Source organism: Perna viridis, chromosome 13 (genome assembly GCF_037379345.1).
Source record: "Perna viridis isolate PV_CMFRI_1.1 ecotype Kerala chromosome 13, ASM3737934v1, whole genome shotgun sequence".
Classification (NCBI taxonomy): Eukaryota; Metazoa; Mollusca; class Bivalvia; order Mytilida; family Mytilidae; genus Perna; species Perna viridis.
Window position 1 is genome coordinate 34,707,547 of NC_142457.1, and position 23,401 is coordinate 34,730,947.

At 34.5% G+C, this 23,401-nt stretch overlaps 1 long non-coding RNA gene across 1 annotated transcript; it reads right to left on the reverse strand.

Annotated features, from left to right (window-relative positions):
• Positions 1-5,048: 5,048 nt before the first annotated feature.
• On the reverse strand, positions 5,049-22,397 carry LOC148600594 (uncharacterized). The gene is made up of 2 exons (XR_015917775.1): positions 21,809-22,397; positions 5,049-5,709 (listed from the first exon to the last, which is right to left on the reverse strand). It is a non-coding gene; the product is annotated as an uncharacterized LOC148600594 (long non-coding RNA).
• Between the last annotated feature and the right edge of the window lie 1,004 nt (positions 22,398-23,401).

Sequence of the window (23,401 nt, forward strand, 5' to 3'; positions counted from 1 at the left end):
TGGTGGGCGTGTGCCCCCTGACTTTGTAAAGCATTGGTTGTCAGCGGTAGATTTAGGCGGTTTGTAGTTGAAACTTTAATTTCTCGCTAATTTTACCACAAAAGATATCTACATTGCACCCGCTCTAGAGGAATATTTCAAAAATTTAACCTCAATAATTTTATTCACCCCCTCCCCCCATCTAAAATCCCGGAAAGTGATGCTCAACAAACAGAGGTTGATAGTATTATATTAAGTATAAGTGACAATTTTACTAACACAGCAAAAGAGGTGTTCAGTAAACGGAATAAACGTGATAAAGAAGAAGGTTAGGTAAAGGTGAATATTGAGATTCTAAGGATTTTTCATCATTTAGGCAATTCTGTCGGTGCTACACGTTTCTGTTTTGGCCTTAATCTCATTGAACTAGCTGGTGTAAACACTTATGTCCACAAAGAGGATAAAAATGTTTTATTTCGATTAATTTCAAATTATGAGACCAAAATTGGCCATAACCGAACCTAAAACATGTAAACTCAAAACCGTATTTAACCGAAAATGTTCGATGAATAAGAAGAAATTTCAAAAAAAGCAAGGAAACGGTACATTTTTTTTAAATACCTTAAATAGGCCCTAAAGAATATACGCATACGCTCGATAGAATAGGCGCTGTATGGTACAGGCAAGTAAAGAATATAAACGTACGCTCGATAGAATAGGCGCTGTATGATACAGGCAAGCAAAGAATATAAACGTACGCTCGATAGAATAGGCGCTGTATGATACAGGCAAGCAAAGAATATAAACGTACGCTCAATAAAGCTTTTACTGATCTTCAGCATAAAAGCTGCTCATGATTTATGAAATATTTCATTAAAAAGATAGCAAAGATTTATGGAAAATCTGAAATAGTCTTGATAGGAATAAAAAGAACCACGAACAAAACGATGTGTTTGTATAAGCAGTATACATGTATGAACATTTTAAACAGCTAAATGAAAGCCATTTAGACCAGATGATTTTGAACCAGATTTTGATTTCAATCATATCTTAAACGATGTTGAATTGTTTTTGAATATCTCAATAACGAAAGATAAAATTGAAAAAAAGTTGTCTCAAATTTAAGATATACAACATTCAATGTGATCTTATGTCCATTTACATTTGTATGTTAAACTTTTGAATATGATTTTTTGACACTGGTCATACACCAGGAAGTTGGTCTATTGGTATAATGAAAACAATTTTCAAAAAATGAAAGATCAAAGATAGATTCTGAAATATATAGACAAATTACGCTTAACTCTTGTTTCAGCAGAACTTCTGCTATTTTGAATTATAGACAGAATAATAATGCAGATCATGTTGATCTTTTACCTAAGGTTTCAGAAGAGATTTTACTACGATTGACAATAATTTTCCTCTATATGCATTAATAATTTACTTTTCTCTTGGAATAAAGCTGTTTTTTATGCACACTTGTAGATTTCCTCTTTCGTCTACCCAGGACTTGACTTTTTATATGCAACTCGGCGGGTGTTTTTAAAAAAAGCCGGGGACGCTTACCCTTACGGTGCACCGATCTATGCTCCCAGTTTTTGGAGTCCGTATGTTTTGTATGTATTATTTTAGTTACTTAATGTCCTTTGTTGTAAATGTCTGTTTATCATGTTTAGTCTTTGTCCCTGGACTGCTTTCTTTTGATTTCCGCTAGAACCTTGGTTCCCTTGATCACGCTTTAAAAATGCATTCGATACAGTATGGAGGTCAGGGTTATGACAAAAAAAATGCAGAAACATAACATAAAAGGAAAATTGTTTTAATGTTATTTATAACATGTATCAAAACTCAAAAGACATGCGTTAAAACAGTTAACACAGTCAGATTTTTTTTGCAAATGTGATATAGGGGTAAATCAGGGAGATAACCTATCACTTTTATGTTTTCGTAGTTTCTCTATGATCTGGAGAATTATTTAACCATAGAAAATTTAGAAACAATATGATTTATGTCAAGAGTAATTATTTATGTATGTAAATTTGTTTACCATTTTATATGCTGATGATATAGTCTTATCAGCTGAAACTGTAGAGTGTTTGCAATGAACCCTTGGAATCTTTTGAGCAATATTGTGACAAATGGAAACAAGAATCAAGGAGTTTCTTGTCACCATATTTTCCGAAATGATCGCTTTGATGGGTACACGATTCCGCTTGAAATGCTCCACAAATTGGATAACGGCTATCTTTTTTCGGTGCATTCCCCACGGTAGTCACCAGAGTACGGTATTTTTCATCTGAAAAGAAATCGCAACAAGTTTTCAAGCCCTTTCACATGGTGATTGGAGCTTCTTAATGAAAGGCCTTGATTTCCCCGATAGGAATTTCTCCTGCTAAATATAGCAAATTTAATAAATGTAATTGTATTTCTTTGACGAATTTCTCCTCAACATTATGTTAAATGTAAATTTTATCCCCACCCCCTCCCCCCCCCATTCAATTGTAGACCAAACTGTATGTCACTGAAACTTACAGATTTATGTTTTGCAAATTTATGTGGCTATGACACATCATAATTTTGCAAATCTGGCCTATTCTGAAACTTTTTTTTTAAAGATTTTTCATATGTTTTATAAATTGATCTCGGTCTCTTCTGGTCCTATGACTCGGAGTGATCACAATCGTTGTTGCTTTAGGAGGTTTTAACGAGGATTGCCTTTTCTAATTTTGACGCTATTTAGTTTAGTTTATTTAAATTTTTACCAGCATGTAACTTCTTCAGGGAAGGAATGTCTTCATTTTAAAAATGTTTATCCCTAGATATTTTCAACTTTTCTAGTTTTCCCTAGCAAGTTCATCATAAATAATTTTCAGTAAAGGGTTTCGTTTTCGGCAGTCCTGACTTCAGAACACGCAGGCCTCCCTCTTAACGAGTTTCTTATGCGTCAAAGTTTGATCTGCGGATTTTTCACTACTGACAGAGATTTTGCATTCCAGGATAAAGATTCAACGTGTTTGGGAACCCCTCTTCGCCGTTTTCGTCAATAATCAGCTCTGAATCTGACATTTAGTCAGAAAAAAATTGAAAACATGCTGGTGCAAATCGAAAACAATAGTAAATCTACCCCAAGTAACGGGGTGTTTGATGAAGTAACACTTAAATGTTCCTTGAGGAACATTTAGGTATTCATGTCACCTGTAGCGAGCGTTTACACGAAAACTTAATGTTTCTCATTTCTAAATTTTCCAATGGGTTCTTTTAGGGGTATTCATTCACTTTTTAGTTCCACTGTCCCCGACGTCAGAACAGTAAGAGTAATCAAGGGAAGCAAGGTTATAGCGGTAATCAAAAGAATGTAATCCAGGGACAAAGACCAGACATGGAAAACAGACACACACAACAAAGAACATAAAGTAACTAAAATCATACATACAAAGTAACAAAAGTAAATTAGCAACTCGGACTCCACTAAAACTCATTTATATCAAACACAATGATATATGTATTATATATATCGTAACAGGCTGGATTTATAGTGAGAGAAAAGACTAGCAGCATTGAATCACTTTAAGAAAATCAATTTCACCGGTACAAAATACACTTTGAGAAAGTCCTTACAATAAATACTAACACATACCTTAGGTCAAGTACGTCGCACTCCAGGTCTCAGTATCGTATTAATTTTCCCATAGACTTCTATAGTGAAGAGCATATTTTTAGGATTTTTTTTTAAATATATAAATTGATTCAATAAAACCTTCACTTATGTATCATTTCTAAGGACATGTGAAAAAATAATTTCCCGCAAAGAAAATTGGGTGAGTCCACGAAGATCGGACAGATAAGTAGTCTTGAACTATAAATAGCCATTTTCCCTACTTTCACTTTCGTTTTGCACTCACCAAACCAACCTTTTCAGTGGAACATTTTTATGATATCATGTTAGATTTTCTTTTCAAAAAATTCATCTTGCAGTGTGATGTTTGCTCTATTTTATAAGTCATTGTTCATATCTTTTGACAAAACATTGGTTTGTAGAGAGGCAAAAAGATAGTGCACTGTATTTTTTATAGCATCCATATTTGGACGTACACCCGCTCAGGGATATGCAATACGATACTGGTACCTCCAGGACAGCATCTTTGGGCTTGGCAGAGTGGTCCGTTAGAGGCCTGCTCTCAAGCCCAAGTCCAGAAGCAGTGATGATTGGGGGTTTTTACGGTCTTGACTATCATTACGGATCTCGCAAGACCGCCCTTTACGAGGATTCTGTTAGTAAATGTCTCTTAGTAGTTGGAGGTAGCGGAGACCAGCCTTCGGGATACCCGACCGAAGAACTCTGACTAGTCAGAGTATGTCCTACTAGTGGCTGGGCTGCTCTGTTGACGCTCTGGCCTACTCCCAGACCCGTGGGTCCGAAAGCTTTTCCCCCCTCTGTTTGGGAGTACGTCAACGTGAAGAGTGCAAATCAGTGAGAAGCAGTGAAATCGAGCCGTATTTATACTCGGTGAGACAAAAGGAACAAAACTCTCCATAAATAAAACAGGTAAATCCCGAGAGAAAGAAAACTATTTTTAAAACGGATTATCGATTAGCCGAAATTGACCACTAGAAAATTAATTTATTAAGAAGCTTTTGAATGAGCACTTCCGGTTGGCACGAGTAAGATGCGAGGGCCAATTTTATAGAAAAATATCTCTAATACGAGAAGCTATGTAAGATTTAGTGCCATAAATACATGAACTACGTTATTTCCACATGTCCGTGAAATGTTGATAGAAAATATCAAGTTTGTGTGTTCAAAATACAGCCTCACTACATTCATCCCCCCTTAAGATCGATTTTACTTAAAATCGGTCAAGAAACAAGGAAAAGGGTAAAATAGTGCGACAAACAATTACTAAAGCATGACTATAAATTGAGACCACAATACAAAGTGATTCAAAGCAGAGACGTGGAAACCACTGTAAGTCATTGAGAAAAATAACAGACCCAAAAGAAACCATCTAATACTTATCTCACAGCACAATAGACATTTTCCATCTGATACTATATTATAAACTATGCAATAATCAACAACAATATAGATTTATCAAAATTAAAGTAATTCTAGAAATATAATTATCATTTTAAATTCATAAAGAAATATATCTCAAAAGTAAATAATTAAGCAATATTTAAGTCAAATCTCAAAAAAAAAAAAATATTATCAACACAAATCAGTCTGTCTCATCATCTAGGGTTTCAGTATTCCTTTGTGTTTTGACTATCTGCAAGTATGTTTGTTTTATCTTGAAGATTTTGTCTTCTATACGCGTCTTACAAACGTGCCTCCCTCCTAAGATGGTGTCTTTCTGTTGGAGTACCATATGGTGGTAAAAGGTTATCACCAGGACAAATGTATGTTTTATTCTTGACACGCTTAGAAACGATGCTTCTGTCTACATCATCGTCTTTATGGACTCGAGCCACATGTTTTTTGTTCGCACGATAACGTAACTCAAACTTTTTTTCTGCAAACTGTATATTTATATATATAATTAAACTCTGTAAACGTGATTCCAATGCCGTTACAAATCTGAGTGTCTGTAATTTTTAACTGTCGACGAGCATTGTGGTACCAGACAGTACATTCCCACTGGATTAAATACTGGTACGGAACTGGTGAGAGATGATGGTAATTCGGATAATTCCTGCTCATCAGGGTGGATATCTAATGCATCGTCCATTCTGAAAATATACAAAAATTCTTTAAGTACATGGTACATAATAATAAAGTACGAAATTTAATAAATTAAAAATAATATAACATGTACAAATAAACATGATAAATAGTTAAAGTGTTTATGTTGATAAATGAAAGATATTTGCTTTTGTTCTGTTTTATAAATCTAATATTTTCCCGTGGTTTAACGAGTCTGCCAGTACGAGTTGTGATCAGCGGTATGTGGTAAAACATCGGACGCAGAGACATTTATGCTATGACCAGGAAAACTGATATCTTGAGTAAAATCATGTGTATTTTGATCTGTAGACAACAGCCAGTTTTCTGGTGGATTTTTACCACGATATGGTTTTAAATGATCAATATGTACATTTATTGGTGAAATAGTGACATCTTTTCATATTTTGTAATTTAAAGCAGTAAGTTTTTTAATAACTAAATATGGTCCTACCCAACAACTGGCTAGTGGCTGGTTAATTTTGGGTGGGTACCATCGTCACACCCAGTCATGTGGTTCATAAGAACGTACTTTAAGGCCTCTATTATTGACAAAAGCATCTCTTAAGGTATATTTAATCCACTCCACATATTTAATAGGGCAAAAGTCCTTCTCCCAAAAGGGGTAAGCCAAACAATATATCAACAGGACGATGATTTTCTCTACCAAACATCAAAAGTTTGGAGTGCATTTGGTACTACCATGAACCGTACTGCGATATGCCATCATTAAATATTGAATATGGTCATCCCAATTGTTACAATGAGAATTAACAAACATAGTTAACATCTGTTTTAATGTTCTATTGAACCTTTCGACTAAACCAGAGCTTTTGGGCCTGTAAGGAGTCGACCTTGCTTTCTCAATACCTAGTTTGTCACATGAAATTTTAATCAGTTGGGATTCAAATCCCCGTCCTTGGTCCGAATGTATCGACAAAGGGTATCCAAAGCGACAAATGAATTCCGTTAATAACTGTCTGCAACTGTTAAAGCAGTGTGGTTGGGTACGGCGTATGCCTCTTTCCATTTACTAAAATAATCACCAACCACAATAATGTATTCAATGTTATTTTCTTTGATTGGTAAAGGTCCTACTATATCAATCCCTATTCTTTCAAGGGGAGCACCACACTGACTTTGGCGTAAAGGGGACCTGCCAAGACCTGGACCAGGTTTACATCTTGCACAAATTTCACATTTGGCACACCAATGTTTGACATCTTCATTTATACGAGGCCAGTAAAACCTGTTTCTTATAGAATTTATAGTCATATCAATACCAAAATGACCAGCTATTTTATTATAACAGCTGATGAAAAATTATTCCTCTAATTTCTTTTGGAGCAACTAATTGTAAAATTTCTACATCATCCTCTTTTATTTACCTTTTATATAAAATATTATTCAAAACTACCAAATTGTCCCACTATCATAACAAATGTTTAGCTGAAGGATGTAAATCTGCTGTTTCTTGTTTTGAAGTTTTTTTTTCTTCATTTAATATCATATTTAAAATGTCCCCTATTACAATGTCATTTATTGCAGATTTTTGATTACTTGCAGAGACCAAAAATCAAACCAATTTGGTTCACGGTTTTGAGCTAGGAAGTCAATGAAGGAACAATCTATTGTGTCCAAGAGTTCTTTTTCCTCAGCCAAGACTGATGGACAGTTCGCTGAGTAGGATTGATCACAATCCTGGCAGTTTGCATTTTCCTCAGTCCGACGTTGGAAAATGGAGCCTACCGGGGAGGGGTAACAATCTTGACAATCCTCCCTTTTACATTTCCTCACGTGACAAAGCATCAGCATTTTTGTGATTAGTGTCTTTTCTGTATTGTATTTCAAAATCAAAATTATCAAGGATGCTTATCTACCTAGCTAACACCTTCACGTTCTTTTAAATTCATTAACCAGGTCAAGGAAGCATGATCTGTGCGGACTATGAACTTCTGTCCAAATAAATAATGGCGAAATTACCGTGCAAAAGTGACTATGGCTAAAACTTCCCTTTTTCTATTACAATAATTTCTCTGACATTTACTAAAGGGTCTTAGTAGCATAAGAAATAATATTCTGCTCCCAGTTTTGAGAGAGGACAGCACCTATACAGTAAGGACTAGCATCTGTGTCCAAAATGTATTGGCCTTCATCAATAGGATAAAATGTATTGGCCTTCATCAATAGGACAAAATGGGTCTGATATAAGCAGCTCCTTTAACTTGTTAAGACTTTTTTCACAATCAGTAGTTTAAATAAATTGTGGATTTTTTTCTAGTTGATTTGTCAAAAGAATTTAGCAATATCAGAGAAATTCCATATAAATTTACGATAGTAACTTGAGAACCCTATAAAACTCTTGATTTCTGAAACATTTGTGGGCTGGGGCCAATCCTTAACACTTTCAACCTTAGTAGGGTCACATTTTATCCCCTGATCTGATACAACATGACCTAGAAAATTGACTTCTTTTTGAAATAGAGTGCATTTGGATGGTTTTAATTTCAAATTTGCAGCTCTTAAAGCTTGGAAAACTTAATAATAATTTTCAATAGCTTCTTCAAAATACTTACCAAAAATGATAATGTTATTCAAATAACAGAGACATCTTTCCCTCTGTAAATGTCCATGAGACATTGACATGTTTAGGCTGCTGAATTTAGTCCCATGGACATGACCTTAAACTGAAAAGACCTTTGTGAGTTATAAAGGCAGTCTTAGGTTTATCATTCTGATCCATTAAAACTTGCCAGTAACCTGATTGACAGTCTACCATGGACATCCATTTTACAGAGTATAGGGCATCTAGACAAGAATCTATTTTCGGAATGGGCAAGGCTTCTAATTCTGATCAACTATTAATTTTGCGAAAATCAATACAAAATCGAATTGTTTGGTCCTTTTTCCGAACTAAACAGATGGGACTTGCCCATGGACTACAGATGGGTTCAATGACGCCCTTATCCAACATTTTTTTTCTAATTCCTGTTCTATAATAACTTTCTGAGCATTTGAAACTCTCACAGGAGAAACTCTTACTGGTTTAACAGATCCAGTTTTTATTTGATGCTTAACTACATCAGTTTGGCCTAATTTCCCATCTGGACCAACAAAAATATCTTGAAATTCTAATAAAAGTTGAGTTATCCCCCCTTTATTTTCTAAGGTTAAATCTGGGGAAGTATTTTCAAGTAAAGTCTGAAGATGTACAGGTAATATTTTATCATAGCCTACTACAGGTTTTTCAGATTCAGTTTATATCATGTCTATAATTTCAATGTTTCCTATTATAAGATTCCTTTTTAGCTTCACTGATTTGTCATTAAGATTCAGTATTGTTATATAAACCTTTTTTTTTGAGGTATCAAATTGTTTAAGGATCTGGTTAACAATAACCCTTTTTGTTTAATTTTAAAGTCAGATTCTGTCTAACCATATATATATCTAAACAATCTCCCTGTATGTGACTTTTTATAAGTATTTCACTTTTAGGGTAAATATCAACATTTTCAGACAACTTTATTCTAGCACAAGTGTCTGATTTTTGACATTTAAGTTTTACAGTGTAACCACTTATGACAACAACTGGTTCTGAAATTCTTAAGTCACAGTTGTGTTTTTTCAGGAAGTCCATGCCAATAATTCCACTGAATTTTGCTTATCTGAGCAAAAATCACTGGGTGTTCAACGAAAAAATTATATATTTCCATTTAACATTTTATTTTGCCCTTGACATTCAATTTATTTCCATCTGCTGTGTGTAGAGTGTTGTCAGCTCTGGACAGATCAGATGGCCTAATACCTAGCATCCCTATTTATTCATCTGACATTATAGATACAAGCGAACCTTTGTCAACTAGCTTATTTAGTTTTATATTATTTATTTCTACAGGAATGTAAAAACTGTTTAGACTGGTTGAAAGGACATTTTTCTTAGGACAATTAGGCTTTTCAATTTTTTTAAAAGTTTCGTCTTTAACTTTTGGCCCCTGTTTTGCAGAAAGGGCTGACTTGTAGGCCTCCAAATCAGCCTGCTCTGGTTTCCCTCTGTTTGGGTGTCAGACTGGGATTCTGACAATTTTTTGTCCCGTAATTTGAAACACCTACTTTTAACATGTCGTTTCACCCCACAATAGGTGCAAATCATGTCCCTTTTTCTGAAGGGCTTCTCTTCAGAATTTTTATTTTCTAATTTCCATTTTTAACTTTCATTTACTATTTTCTTTATTTTTTAATCTAAATCTGGTTGTTCCTTAAAACTCTCTCCTTTAGGAGATTCATTTTTTCATTCTTTAAAAATAATTTGTCTTATTTTATTTTCAAGTTTTAGACTTGAGTCATTTGCCTTTTCAGCTATAGTATAAGAATGGACTCTAATCTCATCTGAGAAATGGGGCTTTCTTAATTGGTCAATTGAGCCTTCAAAAGCCTCAAATTCAATAGGATCTAATGGCTTAGGCTTGTTTAACAACTGCACGTATCTTTTTAAGTCATGATTTCCCATACCCTCAACAAAGTGGTCCATAACAAGTGAATCTATTGAAAGTAAATCTAAATTTCGGTATGCTTGGGCAGCAAGTCTCCTTAATGAATGTCCGAAATCAGAAATAGATTCTAATTTTTATTTTTTTCTATTCTAAAATTCAAATTTATGAGCTGTTCCAAGCTCAGTTGGATTTAACCTTTGACTTAACATCTTTTTGATAAAAGAGTAATCATTTGATTGCTGTGGGTTTAATTTACTAAGGCTCCTCTGAGCTATTCCCCTTAGGCTCATTATTAATTGCTGTGCCATCTCATGTGGAGTCCATGTATTCCGGGTGGCTACCTTTTCAAATTGTATAATGTAGTCCACCCAGTCAGTTGATTTTCCATCAAAAGTATCTGGATCTTTGTGGCGCCTTTTCCCAGGGTTTATTAAAGCTATATGGCCCAGTGTTCCAGGTATTAATATGGTAAGGAGGTCGATAAGGTGGGATATTTTACAGAAGTGCAATACCGTCTTCACATAGCATTCTATCAGACCAAAGAATGCTTGTATGTAACTAAATCAATTACCTGCCTTCACAGTTGGTATTTCTGCGTTGTCTTATTCTTGCAATGCAGATGTTAATGTCTTTTCTACTATAAACCCCTTATAAACTATATGCGTCTGTATAAACGATTTCTAACATTAACGTGATTGTATTGCAAAACACAATTTTGGAAAGAAGTGAATGATTTGATCAAGGATGTAAGTGATTGAGGTATTTATGGTATATGCAGAAAAAGAAAACTTAATTTAGAGAGATATACAAACCCGATAATTAATTCGTACAATCGGTATTAGATCAATAGAAAATGCCAATTCAAATGTAGTTGAAATAGGATAGGTAAGTTAGAGGGACCTAAAAGAAATGTAGTTACGTAGGGAATTTTTTGTACAATATTTATTTACCTCGAGTTAATAGGGAAGAAATCTTAAGTTTATCGTACGTCACTTCTGCCAAATGTCCATAAAAAGCTTTCGAGACACCAAAATATGATAAAATGTTCAATGTAGAAATTCATTATAGAATTTATTGTTCTAAAACTAAACTTGACTTAATGAACCATGCTGAAGATGACCGAAGCCTGTAGGTGTCAGATTGCTGTTTATTTTTAAACGCTAAATTAGACTCCTACGGAAGCCTGTTGGTGTCAGAATGCTGTTTTATTTTTTAAAAAATGCTAAACTGACAACTTGAATTAACTACGCTGGACTGTCAGGGAAACCTGTAAGTGTCATATTTCTATTTTATATTTTAATCTCTAAACTGATAGCTTTGATTCAACTACTTTTACGGGAGCCTGCTAGGGTCAGAATGCTGTATTATTCTTAAATCGGAAAAAAAACAGCTTTGCTTTGACCACATAGGATTATTGTGGAAAGCTGTTAGTGTCAAAATGCTGTTTAATTCTAGAACAACTGGGCTACTAGATCCATTTATACTGACTTCCCCATATTTCATTTGAAAGACCAAACAGTCTTTTTATAACGACTAAGCCGTTATAGTGAATTTGTGTAGTCAAGAATGGTGTTCATAATTTTCCGAGTTCAGTTGATAGAGCACAAATGTATTCCAGTATCGTGAAACATACAGAATTACTCCCATAGAAATAATGGCAGTGAAGGGTTACACAATGAAACAGACGTCTATCTGTACGTCCAAGGAGTTACCCAAATGGACTAGATGTCTATCTGTACCATCACGGGGTTACACAATGGACTAGATATCTAGCTGTACCATCACGGGGTTACCCAATGGACTAGATGTCTTGCTGCAGCACCATGATGTTATACAATGAAATAGATTTCTAGCTGTACCATCACGGGGTAACACGATGAGATAGATGTCAATCTGTACCATCACTGGTTTACACAATGAAATAGATGTCTGACTATACCATCGGCAGATTTATCTCATCGTTAAATTGTATTATAGTAATGAAAGTTAGTGTGATGATGACGATGCCGTTCAATGGCCGAAACTTCCAAGATTTATCCCATAGAAATTTTGGTAGTGAAGTGTTGCATAATGACGAGGACCTTAGTTTTTAGCACTCCCTGGATTTATCCTTGAGTAGGGATGACATCGAAGGATTACACAATAACAAGGACCTTAGGTTTCATCACTCACTGGATTTATCCTTGAGTCGGGAGGACATCGAAGGATTACACAATAACAAAGACCTTAGGTTTCAGCACTCCCTGGATTTATCCTTGAGTAGGGATGACATCGAAGGATTACACAATAACAATGACCTTAGTTTTCAGCACTCCCTGAATTTATCCTTGAGTAGGGATGACATCGAAGGGTTACACAATAACAAGGACCTTAGTTTTCAGCACTCCCTGGATTTATCCTTGAGTCGGGAGGACATCGAAGGGTTACACAATAACAAGGACCTTAGTTTTCAGCACTCCCTGGATTTAGCCTTGAGTCGGGAGGACATCGAAGGGTTACACAATAACAAGGACCTTAGGTTTCAGCACTCCCTGGATTTATCCTTGAGTAGGGATGACATCGAAGGGTTACACAGTAAAAAGGACCTTAGTTTTCAGCACGCACTGGATTTATCCTTGAGTCGGGAGGACATCGAAGGATTACACAATAACAAGGACCTTAGTTTTCAGCACGCACTGGATTTATCCTTGAGTCGGGAGGACATCGAAGGGTTACATAATAACAAGGACCTTAGTTTTAGCACTCCCTGGATTTATCCTTGAGTCGGGAGGACATCGAAGGGTTACACAGTAAAAAGGACCTTAGTTTTCAGCACGCACTGGATTTATCCTTGAGTCGGGAGGACATCGAAGGATTACACAATAACAAGGACCTTAGTTTTCAGCACGCACTGGATTTATCCTTGAGTCGGGAGGACATCGAAGGGTTACATAATAACAAGGACCTTAGTTTTAGCACTCCCTGGATTTATCCTTGAGTCGGGAGGACATCGAAGGGTTACACAATAACAATGACCTTAGGTTTCAGCACTCCCTGGATTTATCCTTGAGTAGGGATGACATCGAAGGGTTACACAGTAACAAGGACCTTAGTTTTCAGCACGCACTGGATTTATCCTTGAGTCGGGAGGACATCGAAGGATTACACAATAACAAGGACCTTAGGTTTCAGCACTCCCTGGATTTATCCTTGAGTCGGGAGGACATCGAAGGATTACACAATAACAAGGACCTTAGGTTTCAGCACTCACTGGATTTATCCTTGAGTCGGGAGGACATCGAAGAATTACACAATAACAAGGACCTTAGGTTTCAGCACTCATTGGATTTATCCTTGAGTCGGGAGGACATCGAAGGATTACACAATAACAAGGACCTTAGGTTTCAGCACTCCCTGGATTTATCCTTGAGTAGGGATGATATCGGAGGGTTACAAAATGACAAAGACTTTTACAGACCATTTCTATCACTTTAAATTATTTGAAGCTTGGTAAACTGAAAATCGGTCTAAACCGGACGAAACTGAATTTTAAGTACAAAACAATTACGGTTTTGACGGGTTTAAATGAACTACAAGTATCAGTCGGTTTATCGACGTATCGGTAGATAGAGCAACACCCCAACAATTTTCTGTAAAAGACATGTTACATACATTTACGAATAACATTCTTCACCAAATATAAAGATTCGATCAGTTCTAACCTCTCAAGAAAACTGCCCTAGACATGTCAGAAGAACAGTTCTATGACAGTTCCAAGGCTATCTATTCTGAAAGTTCTAGCAGAGCTGGCTCTACTAGTAGAACTGTTCTCCTAGAATCAGCTCTACTAGAACTGTCAGAAGAGTTGGCCCCACAGTATCACTGTTCTCCTAGAATCAGCTCTACTAGAACTGTCAGAAGAGTTGGCCCCACAGTAGCACTGTTCTCCTAGAATCAGCTCTACTAGAACTGTCAGAAGAGTTGGCCCCACAGTAGAACTGTTCTCCTAGAATCAGCTCTACTAGAACTGTCAGAAGAGTTGGCCCCACAGTAGCACTGTTCTCCTAGAATCAGCTCTACTAGAACTGTCAGAAGAGTTGGCCCCACAGTAGAACTGTTCTCCTAGAATCAGCTCTACTAGAACTGTCAGAAGAGTTGGCCCCACAGTAGAACTGTTTTCGTAGAGCCGGTTCTGCTAGTAGAACTACCACAGGAGTTGGTTCTAGAATTGTTCTATGACACTTTTAGAACTGTCCTAGAGCCGACACTTTTGACAGTTCCTATGAGAAGTTAAAACCGATCTCATATGTTATAATCATTTAAATTTATATGTAACATAAGTTCTAATTGGTCGATTATTTTCATTAAGATTTACTCTAATTGCCTGAGTGTGACATAATGCACGAACTCATTTTATTGCATATAACCTCATTCACAATCACGTGATACTTTTATAATACATATTTGTAGATAATTATATCTTATACTGCTTAATAACTATTATCATATTTTTAAAATTATTTCTTCAAACGAACAGAAACAAAACAACAAACAACGAAAGATAAAAGACACAACATAACAATTTGTTTTAAAAATTGCCTGATTCTTACGGAGTATTGTATTTAACTAAAGTTTTGCTTCAAAAGTACTATTTTAATCATCAAAGAGCAGACATTCCATTAAAATCTGACAGATTTACTGCGCACCAACTGGTAAACGATCCGCGTGCATTTACATTACATAATACGAATAAAACTTCGCTGTTGACATTGTAAATAATTATGTATCGCCCTAATGTTTTCAAAAAAATCAAAAGTCAATATATTATAAGTAATGCTATGGCAGAATGGACGAATTTACAGAAACAAATCACACAAAAAAGAAAACAAAAAAACAAAAAAAACAAAAAAAAAAAAACAAAAAAAAAACAAAAACAAAAACAATAACAAAAACTAAAACACAAAATAAGAACACAAAAAAACCATAAAAAAGTAAAAAAAAACCCAAAAAAACAAACGAACAAACAACACAAAAACAAGACAACAAATACAAAAAAAACCAAAGCAACAAATAAAAAAAATAGAATAAAATAATGAAGAAAAAAAACAAGACAAAACAATACAAAACAAAAACAAAAACAAAAACAAAAACAAAAACAAAAACAAAACAAAACAAAACAAAACAAAACAAAAACGAAAACCAAGAAGAAAATTAAAAAAAAAAGAAAGCACGAAAGGAAACCAGTAATGGTGTATTTGTTAAAAGTTATTTAGCAATTGGCGCAATATTCTACCACTCCAAGAGAACTTTGATTTAGCGATATGATTGGCGCCATATTCTATCACTCCAAGTGAACATTGATTTAGCGATATCATTGGCGCCATATTCTATCACTCCAATTGAACTTTAATCTAGCGATTACGTTGGCGCCATAGTCTATCATTCCGAGTGTACTTTAATTTAGCGATGTGGTTGGCGCCATATTTGATCATTCCGACACCATTATAGGTCATTCTAAGTGTATTTTAATTTAGCGATATGATTGGCGCCATTTTTGATCACCCCAAGTGTACTTTAATTTAGCGATATGATCGGTGCTATATATTCGATCATTCCAAGTGTACGCTAGTTTAGCGACATGATTGGCGCCATATTTGTTCATTTATAGTGTACTTTAATTCAGCGATATTATTGGCACCATAAGTGATCATTCCAAGTGTACTTTGATTTAGCAATGTGATTAGCGCTATATTCGATCATTCCGGCGCCATATTAGATCAATCCAAGTGTATTTTAATTTAGCGATATCATTTGCGCCATATTTATCATTCCAAGCGCACTTTAATTTGGCGATATGATTGGTGTCAATCTCATGAGAAGACGCTTACCCTACCGGTGCACCTGGTCCATGCTCACAGTTTTTAGTGGAGTCCGAGTTGCTTATTTGCTTTTGTTACTTTGTATGTATGATTTTAGTTACTCTATGTTCTTTGTTGTGTGTGTGTCTGTTTTCAATGTCTGGTTTTTGTCCCTGAATTACATTCTTTTGATTACCACTATAACGTTGGTTCCCTTGATTAATCTGTCATATATTTTACAAGAAAAAAGAATGAACTCAATAAATAAAAAAAGAAGATAAATTAATAACTATATTTTATAAATCAATTATGTATGTGCATGTATCTTATTCTTAGGAACACTTTAATTCAAATCGACAGTTAAAATGGTAAACTATGTGAAAAAAGCGCATTGAACCACGGAAGCTAATTATCACACTAAAAGATACGGAGTATTGATAAGCGCTGTCAGCTTCCTACAGGAAATATATGCAGCTTTTACTAACACGATATCAAAAAGAATTCGTGCCGTAATTTTCATTGTCATGTTTAATTACAAGGTAGTAAATAGACGATTTTCACACAAGTCAGCCATTAACATGTACGTAGAATCTATAATTGACAGATAAAGGGTTTTGGATTTGAAGAAAACAAGTCCAGTAAGAAATATATGTACATGTATGTGGAAATACATTTCTGAACACTAAACTATCAGAAATGTTTCTTTGTATTAATCAATTCAAGTTTGAATTCTTTTGTCCTGTCTTCCATTGCAAGTTATCAGATCTTACGCCTATTGACCCAAATTGACTTCGATATAAACGAAGAGCTTTTTCGGAACGGATATGAATGTGAGGTGGTCTTTAGTAATTCCGTCTAAATATCGGCAAAAATACCGACGCGTCAGCGGTGGGATACTACAAAAACATGGCATGAACGTAAAGTCAGGAAACAATGACGATCTACATGCACAGTGTAGAAAACCGAATAAAACAGATAACACATAAAAACTGAAGACGTCTCATAAACGACTGAACACTGTCAAAACGAAATATGCAATAACGGAGGAATTGGATCTCCCGAGGTGTACATCTCTGTCCCAATCAGTATATAACCCCGTCCTTTCATGTAATTAGTACCGTACATCACTTTTTTATGAGTAGAGCTCATGGCTTGTAATGTTTACAATCTGTATTCTGACACCAATAAGCCTCAATAATAGTCCAACGCAGTTAAATAATATTTTAATAAAAAATGTTTAGTGATAAAAATAAATGAGCCTTTAAGCCTTTGGAATGATAAATCAGGAAGCGGTTACATGTGTGCGGAGGAAATCGGAAGCAAACCTAATATACGAAGTATCCTTTGCAAAATTTCATTTTCAGCTGAAATGCCTTAACTACACCTCACAAAGAGTATACATACTGAACGTTACATCGATTTCAGTCTGCATATTGTACATTACATCGATTTCACTCTACATATTTTACATTACATCGATTTCAGTCAGTCGACTGATATAGTGATTTTTTATTTAATATAAGCACTTACCAATAAAGTTGTAGAAACTGATTTAAAAGTACAAGGAAATATTTCCCGCCAAATTTTATCATGTTATCAAGAATTCGTATAATTATACAGCGTTTCCAAGGGAACAGAATGTGCAACAAACACAAAACTCGAGTATTTGAAATTATCTGCTCTTCTACGTGTGTAGTAATTAATATTGAACAAAAAAAACAAAAACAGTTTTAAATTCTTTTTCTTGGCGATTGTTAAAATGAGCTGGAATTTCATTTGAAATACGCTGCAAATGAACTCTTAAAAATCTGATTTTTTTCTAACATTCTAAAGAGAAAATTCCAAACATATTCAGTGATACAGAGATCATTATAAGGAGGCAGACCTAGGATAAGGGACACAACTCTTGAAATCAGTGGTTTGTATCATATTCAATTTCACCATCGCTTATCAAGCTTTCATTTGAAACACAATGAAATCTATCCAAGTTACTTTGCTGCTTACATGAGATTGATGATACTTGCTGAATACAAACGTTGCAATCATTTGTGTTTCATTCCTTAGGTCTTCCGCCTTAAATAGAGTGATGAATTTTGTCAACTAAAAAGATTTGAATGTCTCATATTTTTGCCTGATTCTTACAAAGATCTCTACCTTTCGATGCCTATATCAGCATTGGTTGAGACAATCTATTGTTACATCATGCAATTTAACAATGTTACCACTAAAGTCTAAGGCAATAAATCTAATACACGTTCTAATAAAATCAAAGCAATATTACTGCTGTACGTGTTTAAGTAAATCGATTGAAAAATTCTTCCTTTCTAAATAAATCAATTATTAAAATTCCAAAAACACCCATTTTTACAAAATAATAACATGATCATATTAAACTAGAAAAAGGATTTATTCCCTAGATTGCATCTGATAGCAAAACCGTGTCTCGATTAAGACACGCTGCTGTTATCATTAACATACCTCTACACAAGAAAACAAAGTATATTTTGCAACCAAGAAAACTATTCGTTCAAAGATAATAGTTCATTGTAAAATTCGTCAAAGTTTCCTAAAATTGCTGACTCAACAAGAAAGACACAATTCCAGTCATTAAGCTTGACATTTTAATCTGTTTCCGGTATACCGTGAAATCAAAAATTTTTGTGCTCATTAATTAAAAAATATAACATGTAAAAAGGCACACATACAAACAAACAAAACACCCCCCTGAAAAAAAGCAATAAGACAAAAACACCCCCACCAAAAAAAAAAAAAAAAACAACAAAAAAAAAAACAACAAAAAACAACAAAACAAAAAAAAAAAACAACAAAAAACAAAAAAAACAAAAAACAAAAAAAGGTAATGTGACTTGTTTAAAAACTAATCACATGACATTTTATTTTGCCGCAAAAATTGGGTCCAATAAACAAATTAACATTTACAGTGCTAAACCAAACAATACAAGTCCAATACTGGCTGGGCATTTTTCTTACTGTACAAATATCATTATACATGTATTTTTTTTTCAAACTATTCATTTATGTATTCGTGTACATCTATATATTTACAGAATATTTAGGAGATAGACATAGGGTAAGGGACACAACTCTTACAAATCATTGCAATGTTTGTCTTTAGCATTTTGCATCAATCTAATTTAAGCATCAAAGTAACATGGATTGATTTCATTTTGAAATCAACGAGTAAGTCATTAAAAAGATTTGATGACATCACATTCATTACAAAATTTATCTATAAGATGAGGGACGAAATTTTTAATCCAATTAGAAATCGTGTTACTTCTGAAATTGAATCATTCTACACGAACCTGAACAAAATCTACCAAATCTATCCTGGAAATCAGGAAAAATGTCATTAAGTTCTTCACCCTCTAAGAATCAGGCAAAATATGTACAAGATGTGGCACATGAAGGAAAAAAACACAGAGAATTTTTTGCATTAACCAAGTATTTATACCCTATAACCTCCAGAAATAACCGTCAATGTGTTTGTAAAATTTGCCTTGTATAGATATTGATAGGTCATTTGATTGAAATGCACTACAGAAAAATGGCGGGAAACTTTTCAATTCAACTTTTTTCTTATCTGAGCAGTCAAAAAATATCTACGTCATCAATCCTTCAGAATAAATTTAAATAGTTTTTCAGTTGTTTTCTATATGTATTGAATATATTTGAGGCAAACAAGACCTAATTGACAAAAATGAAGTGCCAACCATTGCCTGATTCTTACACAAAATGATACTTAAAAGTCAAACGATGGAGTTTTGACGAAGGCAACAACGAGAAAGTTAGAAATGTAATACAATGTTAAGTAAACTTCCGGGGAAGTATCTTTATGTAAAGTATAGGCAAGGAAAAAAATAAAAACCGTACACATCACAGGTAGCATATAAAAAATAGAAAATAGCATCCCAGTTAAAGAATTAGTTTAAAGATGTATCCTGATGAAGGGAATGACAGAATTATCGAACTGATCAAATCTTCTACAAAAATATTCAAAAGGAATAGTTAAAAGATTTTCAAAGGAGAAATCCGTATAAGAAATGACGATACCAAGGTAAAACCCGAAAACTTGGAATCAACTGCAATGGTCTTGATTAGCCTAAATCATTTTCGATAGGTTAAACAAGTTTTATATATAGCGCCAAATTACCCGCTTTCATTACAATTCATTTACGCTATATTTCATCACAAACGGGCAGTACATGAATTGGAAAACTCCACGCAGCGGCAGACGTTTGTTTTGTCTCCCATTAACTGTTGCAGACTGGCCTTTCGAAATTTTCAGGCTTTATTCAATTCAAACGCCGTTTGACAATTTGATAACGTCGTGTAAAATCATTCACTTTACCCCGTCTTTGCAAATTTCTTGCATTTTCTGAGAGGGCTGGCTGCAGCTCCTAGAGTGAATTTCGAACGTCACACGCTGTTCGGAGCTTAATGAAGTTGTAAAATCAGTATTCAAAACGGTACATAGGATATTTTCTAATCAACCTGTTCTGGATTTCTTAAACCACATCATCCTGCTTTTTATTTGAAATTTGATCCTACACCCCGATCAAAATATAAACGGTATATAGTATTTCTGTTAAGACGAAGGAAGAATATCATCACAGTCCAACCTTAGAAATAAGATCATTAAACGGAGTAAGAATATCATCACAGTCCAACCCTAGAAATAAGATCATTAAACGGAGGAAGAATATCATCACAGTCCAACCCTAGAAATAAGATCATTAAACGGAGGAAGAATATCATCACAGTCCAACCCTAGAAATAAGATCATTAAACGGAGGAAGAATATCATCACAGTCCAACCTTAGAAATAAGATCATTAAACGGAGGAACAATATCATCACAATCCAACCCTAGAAATAAGATCATTAAACGGAGGAAGAATATCATAACAGTCCAACCTTAGAAATAAGATCATTAAACGGAGGAACAATATCATCACAGTCCAACCCTAGAAATAAGATCATTAAACGGAGGAACAATATCATCACAGTCCAACCCTAGAAATAAGATCATTAAACGGAGGAACAATATAATCACAGTCCAACCCTAGAAATAAGATCATTAAACGGAGGAACAATATAATCACAGTCCAACCCTAGAAATAAGATCATTAAACGGAGGAACAATATCATCACAGTCCAAATCTAGAAATAAGATCATTAAACGGAGGAACAATATAATCACAGTCCAACCCTAGAAATAAGATCATTAAACGGAGGAACAATATCATCACAGTCCAACCTTAGAAATAAGATCATTAAATCTTAATCAAAATATAAACAAACAGTAGTATGTTTGTAAGGTCTACTCGAAAAAAATCATAAAAAGAGAACAAAGTTCTCTTTAAGAAGGGAAAGAAAAATCACCACATCTTCAAAGTCCTACTTAAGAAATGAAATCATTACATGCAAATCAAAATAAGAACGACTAGTGGCATCTCAGTGAAGTCTAGTCATAAAATACCGAAGTCCTATCTTAGAAAATTAGAATATTACATCCAATAAGATAATAGAAGATTAATAACTTTTCTGTGAAGTCTTATCATAAAATACCGAAGTCTTACCTTAGAAAATTAGGATATTACACCCAATGAAAATATACAAAATTAGTGGCATTTCTGTGAAGTCTTATCATAAAATACCTAAGTCTTACCTTACAAAATTAGAATATTACATCCAAGGAAAATATAAAAGATTAGTGGCATTTCTCTGAAGTCTTATCATAAAATACTGAAGTCCTACCTTAGAAAATTAGAACATTACATCCAATCAAAGTACTAAAAGCGAAGAAGTATCTCTTTGTACTATCTTTCAAATGATGTAATCACGTGATGTAATCATCTCGTAGAGAAAGCTACAGAAGAGAAAACAATCGAACTATCATGTGTGTTGTGATAATATTTGACGGGGAACTATAAATATACAACATTGCCAAATTAAATCTATATGTTCCATGGTACATCAATAACATATTTTGTTATTATTGTGTCTTGCTGGTGAAGTCATTTGAGACTAACGATCTAGGTACAGATGATAAGGGGAAGATCTGATATACCGTGAAACCTGTATAAAACGAAATCATTTTTTACTATAAAATGTTTGTTTATGAAGGTGAAAAAAATAAATCAAATTGATTAAATAAAATTGATTTAGATGGACTTTGTAAACAAAAAACCAAGAAAAACAAAAACAAAATGCAAAACAAAACAAAACAAAAACGAAAATAACAACAATCAAACAGACCAAACCCTGAATAATGTGAAAATCTATTTAAACCAGACACTTTGTAAGTCCTATTATATCAATTTAAATGTTTCCGAATACCTGTCTAAACCGAACTAAATTGAATTTTATATTCCACAAGGGTTTAGTTTAGAAAGGTTTCAATGTATCTCTGTTACACTGTAATTTATTGTATATTGATGACGTAATAAAGTTACTGATACATATTCGATTGTAACCGGAGAAGGCTAAATCGGTCTTAGGTTATAACACAATATTGTATTTTAATTTTGTGAAATTCGGGATAGTTCAGCGTTATGGAGCAGCAGCGTCAATTTCGAATCACCTAAGTATTTAAGTCATGTCCCTTAACAACAAACTAAACGCAACTAAAAGCGTGCATGTATATTACAAATTGCGCAATCGATTGACAGTATTGACACTGTATTGTGGTGTTATTTTTGTTTTATGGTATTTTGGAACATCCCAAGCTCTCCAAGCTCTTTCCGGGGGTCCCGGTCCTGGCATTCCGTAGACCGAGGAGCCTAAGAGATGCTATTTTTTGCGACGTAACTTGCAAAACCGAAAATACCATATACCTTCTCCAGTGCCGATGTGGTATGCAGTACGTTGTCGAAACAGAACAACCTTTCAACAGGCGTATGAATGGTCATCGCAGTGACTACAAATGCAAACCAGACATCCCTCTGAGTCGCCATCTTAGATCTGCCGGACACACCCAGGAGGATCTCCACAACATTAGAGTATCTCGGGAAAGCTTTTGGATGAAGAAATTGCAAACAACTTCTCCAGATGGAATTAACGAGCAAAAATAATGCATTTTTAGGTCTTGGATCTAAGGCTGGTACAGCACTACTTGCTATACATCAATACGCCGTACTACTATATTTGGACTTTATTTTTTTAAATTGTTTTCTACAGTTAATTGCAACTTTGAAAAAAGACCCTCTTTGTTATTTTCATTCAGGCTCCTCATCAGTTGCTTATGTGAGCCTTTGATAAAGGTACAATCACCGACAGCGCACGCGATTCAGCTTCTGAATCTGTTTTGATCTTGAACTTCGTGAGTTTTATGCTCGTTAAGTTTTGTGA